The 17202-nt window shown below is 38.8% G+C and overlaps 1 long non-coding RNA gene across 1 annotated transcript in view; it reads right to left on the bottom strand.

The window, feature by feature from the left end:
• Positions 1-1644: 1644 nt before the first annotated feature.
• Positions 1645-17202, bottom strand: part of LOC138736634 (uncharacterized) — a 118630-nt gene continuing 103072 nt past the window's right edge. Inside the window, exon 3 of the long non-coding RNA XR_011340460.1 lies at positions 1645-2298. This is a non-coding gene — a long non-coding RNA (uncharacterized lncRNA). The remainder of the gene's footprint in view (positions 2299-17202) is intronic.

Below are 17202 nucleotides of genomic sequence, written 5' to 3'. Positions count from 1 at the left end.
AATAATGATAGGTAATAGATGTGGAAACGATAGCAAAGGTGTATTGTTATAAGAATAGTAATTCAGACACCTGAATAAAGAATTCAATGATACAATAACAAATTCCACAACAGCAGTAAGAGTATTTAAAATCACTAAGCATAAAAATGTAGTGCTCACGCTGAACTCCTTGAATGCTTGTAAAGAATATTTTTTCAAAAATAAATCTTCTGTGCATATCCGACATGTGTGATCCTGGAGCCAGTCATATTGAATCTTGATTGCCATCTGATATTGCTGTGTGTACTCAGTTTTCTGAGCACCGCTTTAAATTTAAAAAAATAAGAATTCTAAGTGGAGGGAGCTGGTTATGACTGTCACGTCCAGACCTTGTTAAATAGGTTAAGACCACATGATATCAAGAAGTGTTAGTGTGCACTGGATACACAAAAGGCTGCAAGAGCAGCAACATCCCAGCAAGCAAAAAGCAGCTGGAACACCAGTGAGTCAAGCAGTATCCATGGGTAGACATGGTCTGTTAACATTTCATATCTGAACCCTCTAATCTGCCATTTTTGTATGTCTTTAGCACCCCAGCTGTATTGATAAAAGGTCATTGATCAAAACCATTCACTCCAATATTCTCTCCATAGCTGTATTGTGGTGTAATTCCACCTTGTTGCTGGAGATTTTTTACAAGGGTATTCGTAATGAACTCTCAAGGGGTTGTAAGTTCTGACATCTCTCCACCTATGTGAGAAATTCCTCAAGATTCAATCAACAAAAGGAAAAATGAATCCTATTTGCTTTGCAGCCACAATCATTGCCCAAGTAATGCAGATATCTTCAATAATGCTAGCAAGTGGCTGTTATCCATCTCTAGCCTGGTTACAATGCTTAGCTTAGTGTTCAAGAAGAAGGTCCCTTGGATCCAGATTTCACTTCAGATTTAAATGCTCCAAAAATGTCCAGAACATCCTTAACATTAAGCCAGCACTTTTCTTCAACAATCATGTCAAACACAAAAGTCTGCAGACGCTGTGATTGTAGTAAAACAAAAACTGAAATGCCTGACTGGTTGAGTTCTTCCAGCACGCAACAGGTCAGGTAGTGACTGTGGATAGAGAAACAAAGCCAATTATTGTAATTAGGACAAAGATCTAGGTTTGTGATTTGTAATGGTCTCTATTTTCTGTCCTCTCTAAGCAATGGTGCTTTTCTGAGAAGTTGTCCCGCAGACATTGGTTGTTTGCAGAATCTCATACAGTAACCATTTTAAAAATGTTTTGGAATGAAGGTTGATAATTGTTTGTCTATCCTACCAAAGCAGATATGTTATTTGAGCCTGTCATCAACTTATTCATATTTACATGATGATATGTCTCTTTGGCTTATTGCGCCAGTGATAATGTTTTTTTTTAAACTTTATTTAAGATTTTATAACATGAATAACATATAGGATTACATTAAAAATAATTAAGAATAAAATAATAAAATTACAATACAGTATCAGTAATCTAAATAAACTATATCCTCCCCAATAATTATTACACATTAATAACCAAACTCAAATTAGTCCAACCCCCCCCTTTCCCCCCAAAATAAAGAGTGAAGAATTAATAAAGTTAATAATATATGTGAGAAAAAAAACCCACTTACAAAAAAAAACAAAAACATAACCGATTAAAATACTAACAAAAAGAAAAGTAATTAATACTAAGATATCAGACTTAAAAAACATATTTAAATCAAACTTAAATGCATATATTTAACAAACGGAGTTAAGATGAAACATATATTTAACTCAAACCTAAGACTGCAGAGCCCACCTCACTGACAAAAGGCAAAGGAGGAAAAACCCAAAACCCAACCCCAACCAACCAATTTTCCCCTGCAACCACTGCAACCGTGTCTGCCTGTCCCGCATCGGACTTGTCAGCCACAAACGAGCCTGCAGCTGACATGGACATTTACCCCCTCCATAAATCTTCGTCTGCGAAGCCAAGCCAAAGAATATAAAAATTAGTAAAGTTAGTAACATTATCTATCAAAAATTCTTAAACAATAATCAATTCTTAAAAAAAATTGTAGCATGGAAAAAAAAAGATGAAAAAAAAACTTTCTCTATAGAGATAAACCTTCACCACATATCAACTAACTTCACATCTATCATCATATTAGTCACATAAACCACCATTTTTTTACATAAACCACCATACGCCAGCGATAATGTTTGATACCACTTTGATTATTTTGCAAGAACTGGAAGTCAAACTCTTATCTTCAGCTTCATGTGGCTTAATGTTATCCCATAGGAACCTATGAACATGAAGAAAAATAGAGGTGAGTGCAAACCTTTTCTGGCAGTACTTTGGGTTTGAGGACAATTTTCTTTCAGTTCTGAGTTGTGGAAGGTGCCTGTGCACGAATACATCAAACATAGCGTAATATCACCAACATTTTATTAATAAATCTTGGTCCATCAGTAAGAGGATTGCTTAGGCTCCACACACTTACACAGACAGGCCCACATGCTTACCCAGCGCACGCGCACACACACAAACAATGGACTCTGGTCCAGCACTCTTTCTCAGATCACCTTCCTCATCCCAATCCAGCCTATCCCGCCCCCTTCATTAACCTATACATATATAGATGTGTATAGATTAATGATGGGGAGAAACATATGGACATTTGGCTCAGTGTCCCATTTTATCTCGGTACCCCTTCCTGTTGCTTCACTTATATCCCCCTCAGAACTCTTCCCTTCACTCACTCTTTCTACTTCAAGACCTTTGTCCTTCCCCTCACCCCCTCCACCCCCCCCCCCCCCCCAAATTGCTGTTCCTACCCTGCAGCTGCTGGTTCTTTGCTCGTTCCTCATGTCAGGTTCCCTCCCATTTACTGACACCAATTCTCCTCTCCAGGTTTCTCCCCAATGCGCTCATTACCTGGCACCATGCTGCGTAGAGCCTATCCAGACAAACCACTCCAACTCACCTCTTCCAGATGACCCTGCGAAAGACTCCAGCCATAGATTCAAGGCTACCTAAAGACAGCTGGTTGCGTCAGCTCATGCTTGTGAATGGCTCCGCTGTTTTGGAGCTGAAAGAGACAAATTTATCCTTGGCTGCCTTGGGCAATTTTGTGGTTTTCTTGCTTAATCTCCTTGGTTAAGAATGGAAGGATCCCAATTGTTGATGGAAATTTCATTCATTGGAATTCTGATATATTTCCTTCTGTTTGCCATCTATTGTTTAACATATTAATCCTGAAACCTCAAATCAAAAAATGGTTTATTTAAATTCAAGAATCTTTTTTTAATTAAATTTCTTCCCTCTCAAACTGAATACAAATTTCCATAATATTCTGAGCACTATTTTATGGCATCATTTATTGTGAGATTTTAAATTAATACTATCTCAATGGATGATAAAATAACCCGTTTTCCAGTTGATTTTATTCAGAAAAAAATGGCTTACAATAAAAAAAATCCTCCTCCTACTCATATCAACATGATTTGCCCAGAAAAATAAATGATGATTAAAGTCGATCCTGACTGTGACATGTTTTGATTTTTTTTCCGTCCAACTTTAGGATAGATCAGACTCATCTTGCTTTTGATGTTTCTTGTTGTTGTCGACCATCTTCATCAATACTGATTCAACTCTTGTTCTTTTTCTTCTTGCCTAGTCCAAGATGATTCTTTGGTTCATTTGTCAATCTTTTTTTTAAATCAAGGCTACTCATTAACTCCCCCACCTCCAACCTTTTTGTTTCTCAGATTTGTTCCTTTTAGTCATCATGTACCTCAAAATCATTCTTGGTTGAGCTTGCATCCAGGTCTTTCTGAAAAAAGCTGCTTTTTCTCTTTGTGCCATTTTTTAATTAAAAAAATGCTGCACGCATTCATAGCACCTCAGATTTTGTTTTTTTAAAAAAATAAACATTTTTGCGTGTTTTAACTTTGCTCACAAATGCATTATTACCATTAAACTCATTCTGCCTCCCTGACAATTCCCAGATTGTAACATTGCTGTTGGATTTTGATCTTTCCCTTTAAATCGCTAATCTTTCACCTGTCCAATTCTGCTGATCCCTGTTTTTCTTTTGATGCCTTCTGGTACTTATTTCCATTTGAGAGCACCAGAGTAAACTTTGAACAAACAACACTGTTCAGTGATTACACACTACCTGTGACCAAACTATTTATGTTATATTTGCTCAATTTGATTCTGCATGGGTTCTGTTAGTAACATACATTTCTTGGTTTAAACATTTAAGATATTTTCTTTCTCTGTTCAGGAATGTTATAGTAAATCTGTACCCGCATATCAGAAGCACTGAGAAAGTGACCTTTTAGTTTGTTTAATATGTGTTCTCCTGAATAATGTTAATTACACAGTGGAGTTACATTTGGACTGCCAATGCCCAACAAAATCTGAATGGAATTGAACTAATTCTCTCTGAAAATGGGATTACCAGTTGTATACCATTTTGATTCAGATAAAAAAATCCCCTGGGCTCAAGCAACCCCTGTTAATAATTTCTGGTCTCATCAATCAATTGGCTTCAGTTATAACCAGTGCAGTCCAGTCACTGCAGTATTGACCTTTTTTTTCCCTTTTGCTGGAAGCCTGATTCTCTATTTGCGCTCAATATCCTATGAATACAAATAGGTTCATATTCCAGAGCAAACAATGAGAACGCAGAGGAACTTAGCAGGTCAGACGGTATTCATGAAGAGAAATAGTCAGTTAATATTTGGGGTCAGGACCTTTTATCGAGTCTAAAGTGGGAAGGGGAAGTTATTAGGCATAAAAGAGAGGGAGGGGGAGGAGCTTGGATTTCACTGATAAGATTAAATCAAAATTGGACTGTCATGGAGAGTGAAGAAGCTGATCTAAGATTACAACAGGATCTGGATCCACTGGGGAAGTGGGCCAAGAAATGGCAAATCTAATTTAACCCAGACAAGTGTGAAGTGATGCATTTTGGGAGACCAACCCAGGGCAGGATGGACATAGTAAATGGCAGGGTCCTGGACAATGTTGTGGAACCAAGAGACTGAGGGAAACAGGTACATAATTTCTTGAAAGTGGTGACACAAATTGGCAAGGTGGTGAAGAAGACATTTGTCATACTTGCCTTCATCGGTCAGGACATTAAGTACAAGGATTTGGACATCATATTACATCTGTACAAGATACTGGTGAGACTCTATGTGGAACATTGTTTGCATTTCTGGCACTCAGCCATAGGAAGGATTCCATTAAGCTGGAAAAGGGTGCCAAAAAGATTAACAAGAATGTTACCAGACTGAGAGACTTGAGTTATAAGGAGAGACTGGATTGGCTGAGATTCTTTTTCTTTGGAATGTAAGAAGCAAATTAAATCAAGAGGGCAATAGATAAGGCAAAAGGTTACACTCTTTTTCCCAGGGCAGAGAAGACTAAAACTAGAGACCATAGATTTAAGGTGAGAGGGGTGTAATGGAATAGATAATTTGGGAAAATTTGGTAAAATTAGAGGAGGTTACATACATACACAAATTTTAATACAGATCTTATTTGAAATACTGAAGAATTCATATTGAGGAATTTTACAGAAACAATGGAGAATGCTATGCACATTTCACAAGTAGGTGCTAATTGAAATGATGTCATGAAATGAATAGACCATTGTTTGGATTGGAGACAGGCTGGCTGGTTGAATAACTACAAGGCTTCTGACCTTTCTACAAAGTGCTCACAGAAAGGTTTGTTTATCTAAGACAACAGATGGGAGCATAAGGATAACTCCTGTTGTTTGTTGAAGAAGGTGGGGGTTTTTGCAAGTGAGAGAGTCACATGGGCTTTCTCACAGTCTCAATTGGAGAGAGAGAGAGAGACACGTGAGGCAAGCTCAACAAGCTCTGTCAGCCAGTGTGTGTGTGACACTGAAAGAGAATGAATGGTCATGGCTGAAACAAGCCAGGAGAAGCTTGTTGGAAAAAGAAAGCTCCAGAGTGGTGGATGGTTGGAAATGCTATCTGTCTGATGTTTCACTTGGAATAAGTGGAACAGAAAGGAACTCTGTAGTAGCCTGAAAGAAAGAGGTTATAATCTGGAGAACCCTGATGGGGCAAGTTTCAACAACGAGTCATTGAGGTAACTACTGGTGGTACCTCAGTTGTGGAAATTTTGGAACAACGAATCTCTCTCTGGAAACCCTACAAGAACCTTCCTGAGCGGTAAACATTTACCTTTCAAGCACCAAAGCCTGGTGAACTTTATACATGTTAAATTCTGTGCACAGTATAAGAATTGCCTACAACCAGAGAATTTGGAAGAAGGTGAAATGAGATTGAACTGTGAACCAAATAACTTTTCTTAAATTTACACACACATCATTCATGTGTGCTTAGAATTAGAAGGGGGTTAATTTGGGTTAGTTAAGGTAATATAAGTTAGTTTGATTCTGTTTTCATGTTTAAAGATAATTAAAAACAACTTTTGTTTAAGTAACTATTGCTACTGGGTTTTGGGGTCCTTTGGGCTCATAACAGGGGAAAGGTTTAAAGGGGACCTGAGGGCAACTTTTTCACTGATGGGTAATGGGTATATGGCATGAGATATCAGAGAAAGTGGCATGTCCCTGTGATCTCTTACCAATTTTTACAAATACACCATAGAAAGCATCCTGTCCAGATGCATTGCAGTTTGGTACAGGAACAACTCTGCCCAAGACTGCAAGGAGCTGCAGAGTTGTGAACACAGTTCAGCCCATCACACAAACTGACCTCCCCTTCATCGACTCATGTTGCCTTGGGAAAGCTGGCAGCATAGTAAAGGATGCATTCCACCCTGGTTACATTCTTTTTTTCCACTTTTCCAGTGGGCACCATATGAGCCTAAACATCCAGCTTCAAGAACAGTTTCTTTTTTTGTGTTATCAGACACTTAAATGGACCGCTCATTAATGAAAGATGATGCCCTTGAGCTTTTTTCTATACCTTTTACTTGGTCTTTATAGCACAAAACTCTCTGTTATGTACAACTCCATCATTTTTTGTATTGTCTGCGAACTTACCAACCAATCCACTTACATTATTAACCAAATCATTTATGTACGTGACCAACATCAATCATCCCAGCACCAATCCCTGCATTTACCACTGGTTATAGACTTTCAGTCAGAAAAACATTGCCAGACCACTAACCCTAACTTCTGCCTGATTATGTATTAGATCCCAGTCTATTGCATAGAACTTTGTCAGAAGTCTTGCTAAAGTCCATGTAAAGCATGCTGCCATCATCAGTTTTTTTTGTTACCTCCTGAGAGAACTCATTCAAATTTGTGAGACAGGATTTTTCTTTTTCAAAACTATGTTGAACCCTCCCTAGTGAATGCTGTCCTTTAGAACATTTCCCCATAATTTCCCTACCATTAATGCAAGGCGCAACAGCCTGTTGCTTACACCCCCTGCACTTTCTGAATAAGGAACAAGATTGCCTATCCTCCAGTCCCATACTCTATTCATGTCTGACAAAGATGCAAAATAAAACTTCATTAGAGCCACAGTTATCTCCTCCCTTGTTCTCATAGCAGCCCATTAAAACACTTCCTTGATCAACCATTTGGCTGCTTGGTATCTATGTGACGAGGTATCAAATTTATTTTCATGTTTTGTTCTTATGCAACAATTAGGCATGTTTTGCTGCCACATGAATAAATATTTTTATATTGGTTAAGTATGGTTAAATGGTTAAAACCACGCATTAATAGCAGTACATATGACTTTGAAATGGGAATTATGCATCTGTACATACTGTGGTATATCTCACAGGTACAATGTATTTTTACAGTTTGAGCATTGAAAACATTGTGATTATTTCATCAGAACAAATGTTGCAACAAAACGGTGATGTCATGATGACATACAGATTTATGCAGGTCTGTTGTCTGGGTGACTGGCCCATTTCTGCGCTGTAGAAATATAAGAAAATAAGTTTGTTTATTTTACAGAGAAGCTGAGGTAAAGGATAGATAGGATAAATTGAGCATCAATGATGGGTCAGGCCAGGGTTGCCCATGTGTAGATGTTGGTTAGTCAATGGAGGCACATTCTAACTGTAATGCCATACTACCATCCTGAAATCTTAACAATTTTTATTTCCACAGATGTCATCTAACACGCAGAGTGGTCCCAACATTTTGTCTTTTGATTTCAGGTTTCCAATATCTGGAGGCTTTTGTTTTTCGTTTCTAAGAAATTATGTATTTAAATTGAAGGAGTGCAATGAGAATTCACCAGGCTGATTCATTGGACAGTGTAATTGTGAGGATCGATTAACTTTTGTCAACTCAAAAAATAACTGAGGCATTACTGTGTCTCCACTAAACGGAGAGAAAAAACAGTTACAAGAAGATTCATCTCTGAGGTAGCAGGACAAGTATTTTGCCAACAAACAGAAACAGGACCAATGGCCTTTACAACATTCAAGCCATTTCTCAGACATTTTACTAGTTTTTCAGCAATTGCAAACAATACAGAAAGACCCCTGAAATCTTGCATCAATAAATGTAGATTCAATGATTGATAAAATTAATGCAAAGATGTGACAAGAATGTAAGAAAAAATACAGGGTTTAGAGGACAGAAAATGAATGTAGGAAAGTGAATGTAAATAAATGTAAGCGTTAACATAGTGGAAAATACAAAGAGATTTCATGTAAACAATTGGAATGTAAAGCAGAAAGGAAAAGTTTATATTTGGTAATGCAAGGATTAAGGGAGGTAAACATTGCAATGTGTGTGTGTGTAACAAGAAAATTTATATCATGAAAGCTGTGCCCAAATAAAACTGACTAAAACAAATCGATGAGCTGATTTATTGGTTATCTACTCCTCATAAAATTCTTTGCTCAAGTTCAGGAAATAAATATAACAGAAGACATTTAATAATTTAAATGAGAGGATAATCAAAGAAAATGTGCATTTCAGAAGTAGCAATTATTAAATCACTGGACAGTAGCTGCGGAAAAAGGCAACATATTCAAAAAGATGAAAACCCATCCATGCTCTAAATTGTTACAATGTATGATGATAATCTTGTCAAAAGTGCAGCGAGTTATGTTGCAATCTATTTTTTCTTCTCTCTTGTCAAGTGTAAGTAATCAAACGGGGGATAACACTATTCAACCTACGAGACCAATTGTTTCAGGAATTCAGGACATCTGCTTTCTCCTGCATGTTAATTTTTTTTGTTAATTTCTCTAGTATCTGTAATGAAATCAAAAGCATTAATTTGTTTAAGGGAAGGGAAGGATGAGGGCTATGATATTACATGTGGCATTTATATCTTTCTTTCAGAAATTAAATGGACATGTACTCAATTTCCTTTGATTTTTTTCTAACACTATGGACATTTGTTAATTTCCTCCATGTTATAAAATTTATTGTAAGAGCAGATAATTCATTTATGAGAGAAAATAATTCAAAGCTTACTTAATAAAAGTAAGTTTATCAACCATGGTCGAGACAGAATAACACTCATTCTTGCAACTTGGATCTAGTGCCTCACTTCTTGTTAAAACAAGTGACAGGGCAATGGTTTGCCACCTTGGCACAGGAGCGCAGCAGGGCTGCATGTGTTGGAATGACCACCAGTACAGGTAGGTTGTCGTGCTCCCACCCAGGGTCCAGCAGCACGCAGGTAGTGGGAAAGGCTTCCCCTAGGAGGTGGACACTTGACTTGGAAAATAAATAAAAGCAAATGACAGGTAAGGAAAGGCGGCCACAAGAGCCCTGTGAGTGTGGATTTGACGAGGAGTTGAGTGGATGCTGCCTTGACCCGCCCAAGAGCCGAAAGCCCAACAAGGAAGTTATTGAGAACCATAAAAGCCTGCTGATTCCAGAATCTTGGGCAGACAAAGAATTTGTGGAGGAAGTCCACTGGTCAGACAGCATCCATGGGGAGAAATGGTCAGTTGTTGAACTTGGGGCAGAACAACAAGTGGCGACAGGGAGGAGCCTTGATCTCGGACTGGTGCTTTTGCAAGCAGTAATACATCCTGGAGCTCCAGACACTAGAGCTGCAGATGGGTGGGGGCTCACAATAATTCATTTGAGTGGAGGTATGGGCCGTGAATGGCCCCATCCCCTCACCCCATGACGCTGACACTGCATATGCTAGGACTTTTAAACTGTAATTGATGATTGGGGTTCCACAACTTCCAAGTGCTCCCCAAAAGGGTTCCATGAGCTAAAAGATTTAGGAATCCCTGTTCTAGCTTAATATTTCAATTTGAGCTGGTCTGCGCTCAACATGAATTTATCAACATATAATCAAGCTTTAATTTTATTGCATCTTTTTTCGACATTATTTCCCAATGATTATCTATGTTTTTCATGCCAGCTCCATTTCCACCTATTAATATTCATACGACATTTTTGACCCTAATTCAGGCAATGATGATGTACGTTTCTCACACATCAATGATTTCTGATACAAAACTTGATAGACTTGAATGACAGAAGTCTGAAATGAAAACAGAAAATGCTCAAAATATTCTACACATTCACTTCTGCCTTTCCTTCTTTGTCAGAATTTTGTCTATTCTTGCCCATCCCTTCCCCATCTCTGAAACTGGCTAAAATTTGCAGCGTCTTGTATCCTGACCATCAATTTGACTTTGCTTCTCACTCCAAAGATGCTCCCTGTCTTGCTGAACATTTTTTCAAGAAATCCCTCCCTATTCCTCCAAACAAAACTTGTTGTCTTACCTCCCAATGCCAATTGGAAGCAGGCACTTTCGGAGCTGCACGATGTACTAGTAAACAAGATACGGCCCACCCTGACGCACTACACATCCTAGTCAGTGAATTCAACCAGGCATGCCTTAAGAAAACCCTGCCCAATTGTTACCAGCATGAAACCTGCTGTTTCAGAGGTCCCAGCACATTTCATTACTGCTACACAAAGATAAGGAAGCCCTACCATTCGTTCCCAAGACTGCATTTTGGCAAGTTGGGTCACCTGGTAGTGTTTCTTCTACCTGCATACTGTCAGAGCCTACAAAGAGAAGCTCCAACTATCAGGACAGCCAGAAGGTGGGCGTGGGAGATCAAAGAACAGTTACAGGACTGCCTCGCATCAGTGGATTGGGCAGCAATTAAGAATTCAGCTGAGGCTCTGAATGAATACACCAGAGTGGTTTTCAACTTTATCAAAACAACTCTAGACAAGTGGGTCCCCACCAAATCATTCAGGGCTTTCCCCAACCAGAAGCCCTGGATGATCAATGAAATCCAGAACCTGCTGAGAGCCAGATCCCAGGCATTTAAGTCTGGAGATCTAGATCAGTTCAGTAGGTGCAGGTACAACCGACATAAAGTCATCTCTTGGGAAAAGTGGGGATTCTGAATGAAGGATACGCAACAGCTGTGGCAGGGGCTAAGCTTCAGTAAAAACAAATGGGGTGCAGCAGGAGACAGGAAGGCTTCACTCCCAGAAGAACTCAATGCCTTCTACACACTATTTGACCACCAGAACAAAGAAGAACACTGCGTACCCTCATGTCCCTTGATGATTCTCTACTGTCACTATCCGAAGATGAAGTGCCTGCAGGAGAGTGAATCGAAGGGGAGCATTGGGTCTGGATGGAATTTCTGGCCGAGTATTGAAAACATGTGTAAACTGGCCAATGCATTCACAGATCTCTTCAACATCTCACTCAGATAGGGTGTGGTACCCACCTGTTTCAAACAGGTCTCAATCATACTGGTGCCCAAGAAGAGTGTGGTAAGCTGCCTAAGTGTCTACTGACCAGTGGCACTCACATGAACAGTGATGAAGTGTTTTGAGATGCTAGTGTTGAAACATATTAGCTCCTTTCTGAGTGATGACAGGGATCCATTCCAATTTGCCTTCCACAGCAACAGGTCTATGGCAGATGCCATCCCACTGGCTCTACACAAAACCTTGGAACACCTGGACAGCAAAGATATATACATCAGCATGCTCTTTATCGACTGCAGTTTGGCATTCAACACCATCATCCCACCAAAATTGATCGGCAAACTCCAAGACCTGAGCCTCAATTGTGCAATTAGATCCTGGATTTCCTCACCCCCCCAACCCAATGAGTGCAAATTGGCAAGAACCTCTCCTCCACAATCTCCAACAGCTCCAGAGCGTCTCAGGGCTGTGTACTTAGTTCCCTGCTCTACTCATTTTACATATATCTATGTGGTTTGGTACGATGATAACACCATCTACAAATCTGCTGATGATCCACATCTCTTCACTGCCTGGGAAAGGCAGCCAACACTTCCTCAGGAGTTTGCGGAGGAGCTAGTGGAGTTGTTCAAGTGAACCAGTACGGACTTGAAGGGCTGTAAACGGTTATATGGTTATGGTTATATCACAGTAGTGGGCTGTATAAAAAGGGGCGATGAGTCAGGAAGATTGAAAACGTGGCTGAATGGTGCACCAACAACAACCTCACACTCAATATCACTAAAACCAAGGAGCTGATTGTGGACATTATGAAGGGAAAAACAGGGATGTATGATCCAGTGATCATTGGGGGATCAGAATTGGAGACAGTAAGCAAATTGAAATTCTTGGGAGTCACCATTTTGGAGAACCTTTCCTGGATACAGCATTCTAATGTCAGCGTGAAGAAAACACGTCAGTGTCTCTACTTCCACAGGAGTTTACAGCGTTTTGGTATGGCATTGGAAACCTTGGAAAACTTCTACAGATGTGTAGAAAATCTACATGGAATGCTGCCGTCAGAGAGCAGCAGCAATAATCAAGGATCCGCATCATCCAGGACATGGTTTGTTCTCTCTGCTGCCATCAGGAAAGAAGTGTAGTATATGCACCATAAGACTTGCAACACAAAATTCAGGAATAGTTGCTACCTCTCCGTATCAGAGACTCTATCAGAGACTCATTTAAAGACTTACTTTGCATGTTATTTATTACTGAAAAATTAGTTTTTCTGTATTGCACAATTTGGTTACATTTCATTCTTTGATTACATTTTTCACTTTTGTTTATGTATCTGACCTGCTGGATGGCGGCTTGGTCTGGGGGCATCAATACCAATATGAGCAGAAAGCCCTGCCAAAGTAGTGGACACCGCCTAGTACATCACAGGCAAAATTGTCCCCACCCTTGGGAAAATCTACATGGAATGCTGCCGTCAGAGAGCAGCAGCAATAATCAAGGATCCGCATCATCCAGGACATGGTTTGTTCTCTCTGCTGCCATCAGGAAAGAAGTGTAGTATATGCACCATAAGACTTGCAACACAAAATTCAGGAATAGTTGCTACCTCTCCGTATCAGAGACTCTATCAGAGACTCATTTAAAGACTTACTTTGCATGTTATTTATTACTGAAAAATTAGTTTTTCTGTATTGCACAATTTGGTTACATTTCATTCTTTGATTACATTTTTCACTTTTGTTTATGTATCTTTTTCTTGAATATAGTTTATAGTTACTGATAAGCAGAAATTCTGGCTGGCCTGCTGTGAAAAGAATCTCAGGGTTGTATGTGATGTACTCTATCAATAAATCTGAGCTTTGAACTTTAAACTTTGAAACAATCTGTGGATGAAAAATTCTGATGCCACAATCACTTCAAACAGCGGAAACAAATGTCTGATTCCCCAGTGGTTTGTTGTGGAGAGCAGACTTGTTGCATTGTTGCTAGTTGCCAATCTGGACAGTTAGCAATGGTCTCCAGAAAATTGTCCGTCTTCTCAAACATTGCTGTTCATGCTGATTATCCAATCATTTACACGTGGCTGAGATCTGAGTCTGTGTACAAAGTTCAGACAAATTTCTGAAAGGAAATGAACTGTTTGTCTGAGCACTTGCACAGTGTACAGTTAAAAAAAACATTTCTTCCTATTTTGTCTGTAAACAAAATAGAAAGATACGAGACCAGACGATCTTTTTTCCCTCCTCGGCCACTTCTTTGAAGAAAGTGACTCATACTTACAGTGATGGTAACAACCAACACTATCTTTCATCTGTGTCCAGACAAGTGGTTGTCCCTAGTCAGTAAAGATCAAGAATTAAAAGAGGGATCCTGCTGGTGTTCTTGGCCCAGTGCCTATTCTGCAATGACTTCATCTACTATGTCTGGTACTGCAGGTAAAACTGCCATCTTCCAACACGTGACCCATGCTCAAACCTGACCTCCGATGCTATCTGTGTATATGTAAGAGTGGATTCCACCCCACCCCCTGAGTGCTCCAGTTTTCCCCAAAACATGCATTGTTTGTTTATTAAGAAGTAGTAAAATAATTAGGTTGTTTGGTCCCATTAATTTGGTTATATATTCCAGGTGAGTGGTAGAATCTGGGAAGAGTTGAAGGGAATGAGGGGAGGTTATAATGGGATTACTGTAGGATGAATTTAAGTGGGTTGACATGGATTGAGTGGGCCAAAGGGACAACTTCTGTTCTCTGTAATCCTATCACATTTTTCACTTCTGTTACAAATTGCCTTCCTGCTCCCCATCTTAGATGAGAGAGGAGCCTAACAATAGCATCAATGGGATATGCTAAAGGTGGTGATTTTTTTTCACATTAGCCTCTACCGAATGTTGTACTGCAGATACTGCAGCTCTCTCACATGTCCAGTGACCTTGATTCTATTTTAACCCTTATGCTGTCTGTGTGGAGTTCATAATTTCTTCTTTTCTTTTAAAAATATTTTTATTGATTTTAATCAAGAGCTTAAACAAAAAATACAATTCAATAATGTGATATGGATAGTTACATAAACTTAATAAAATATTTAATATATCAAAAACATACATAAATTGTAAATCATATCCATAATTTATATTCCAAATGGTATACTTTAAAAAAACAAAAAAAAGAAAGAATTTAAAAAAAGGAAATAAGAAAAAAAACTCAAAGCCCCTGCTTAGCTAGATGCTAAATATGATTAATATTAAAAGAAAAGTGAAGGTAAAAAATATATACATATATAATTTAAAAATATATATTTTTACATATATATTTTTTTTAAATATATATCTATATATATATATATATATATCTATATATATATATATAGATATATATATAGATATATATATATATATATATGAACATGGAAAAGATGTGTCAGACAATGTAATTACATTGAAGTGAAATTATAAAGAAAGTGAGTCATTAAAGAGCCTCATAACATCTGAAATCTTATATCTGAATAACAAATCTTTTCCATATTCAAACATGATATGGTGTCACACAACCACTGATCATGAGTTGGTGGGGCAGTATCCTTCCATTTAAGTAAAATCACTCTCCTCGTCAAAAGAGAGGCAAAAGATAGCAGAGATAGAGAACAATCATTCCCTCCCTTGTACCAAAGGGTTCAATATTAAAATTTTTGACAAAGTCTGGAAAACCTCTCTCCAGTAGAGGACGTCCACAATATGTGACGCTTTACAACAAGGATTCATATCAGAATAAAAATGATACAATTTAGCCCTAGACAAATGTTTTCTGCGTACCACTTTAAATTGTAATAAACCATGACGAGCTCAAAACAAAGGGCAGGTTAAATTTAGCAGGCAGCTGCTCAGATGATGCAAAATATCCATCAATTAACAGGTTCTTAAAACTTGGAATACCATATCTATACACTCTCTGAAAAGTAGCATTATGTAAAGAAGGTTGAAACAAGTGACTTGAAAGAGAGAAATTATGAAATGTGAAATGTTTTCTAAACAGCGCCCAAATTCTCATAGAATATTTAGCAATTGGATTATCTATTAACTTAGTTGAAAATGAAAGTGAAGAGCCAAAAAGCACTAATGAGAAAGGTTTTTAGGGGAATTCAGCTCCATTGATACCCAGAGTGGGCAGTCAGAAAGATTATGAAGACAGGACCAAAACATAAGACTTCATATATTTACTGCCCAATGGTAAAATCTAAAGTGAGGCAGAGCCATTCCACCATCTCTCTTAAGCCCTTTTTACACTTGCATCCCACTAAATCTGCCAACTAATGTCCTATTAAAGGAATAGTATTTTTGCTGTTCACACTTGACCACTCTTAACTGGGACACTGCATGCATTCACACTTGCAAGGAACCATCGCCAGGGTTAGCACTGTTCAACCTTCTACCGGTGACGTCGTGACGCATCAAGCGATGGTGAACCTGCCCTAAATCCTGATCAATGTATTATGATCTTATAATTGAACAAAATTAATCATGCCTAATTATAACATAATGAAGCTTTATGTACAGCAAAGTATGAGCCCCTCAGCCCCTGCTGTTGTTGTGCTGAACTACATAAACCTTTATAAGGGATCGTGGGAAAGTGCTAGCAATAAATAGCAATAGCAGACAATTTTTAAACAGCATGGGAAAGTTGGTAACACTATCGTACACAATTTAAATAGCGTGGAGAAGTTGGTAGGGCTATAGCACACAATTTATAAATACCATGGGAAAAATCGGTGGTGGACCTGCCCTCCCAGAGTTCTGTGCAGCAGAGAAAGGGGTGTATGACTGGCTGCATGCACAGATCATTCATGGAAGAGCTTCTTCTCTGCTGCACAGTAGTCTGGGAAGTCAGGTCCGCCATTGCTTTTTCCCACAGTCTTTATAAATTGTGTGCTATAGTGCTACCAACTTTCCCACGCTGTTTAAAAATTGTCCGCCATTGATATTTATTTCCTCTCTCTTTCCCTTGCTCTCCCACTGTGATGTTCCCACACCAAAGTTTATATTTTCATTTTAATCTTTTCTTCCTTCACGTTCCTGCACTCATGCAAAAACTTGGGTCATTTCTATCCCAGAATGCAATTGCCTGTTCTACACTTGCCTGATTAAATCACTGGCATCTGCAGACGCGGAGATTGTACTAGGGGTCAAAGCAGTCTATCCCCGGCATGAGATGACATCATCTGATTCCAGCGTTGAGAAGATTTTCCTTTCACACTAAATCCTTTTCAATCTGATTGGTCATTAATTCCTGAGTCCTCTTGCAAATGTGAAAGGGCATTTAGATCTCTGTAGATATTAAACATTATCCTGTGATGATTTCTTCTTTCTTCTTTAGTTTGGCTTCGCGGACGAAGATTTATGGAGGGGTATGTCCACGTCTGCTGCAGGCTCATTGGTGACTGACAAGTCCGATGCGGGACAGGCAGGCACGGTTGCAGCGGTTGCAAGGGAGAATTGGTTGGTTGGGT

Source organism: Narcine bancroftii, chromosome 6 (assembly GCF_036971445.1).
Source record: "Narcine bancroftii isolate sNarBan1 chromosome 6, sNarBan1.hap1, whole genome shotgun sequence".
Taxonomy (NCBI): Eukaryota; Metazoa; Chordata; class Chondrichthyes; order Torpediniformes; family Narcinidae; genus Narcine; species Narcine bancroftii.
This window is presented reverse-complemented; position numbering and strand designations above follow the sequence as displayed.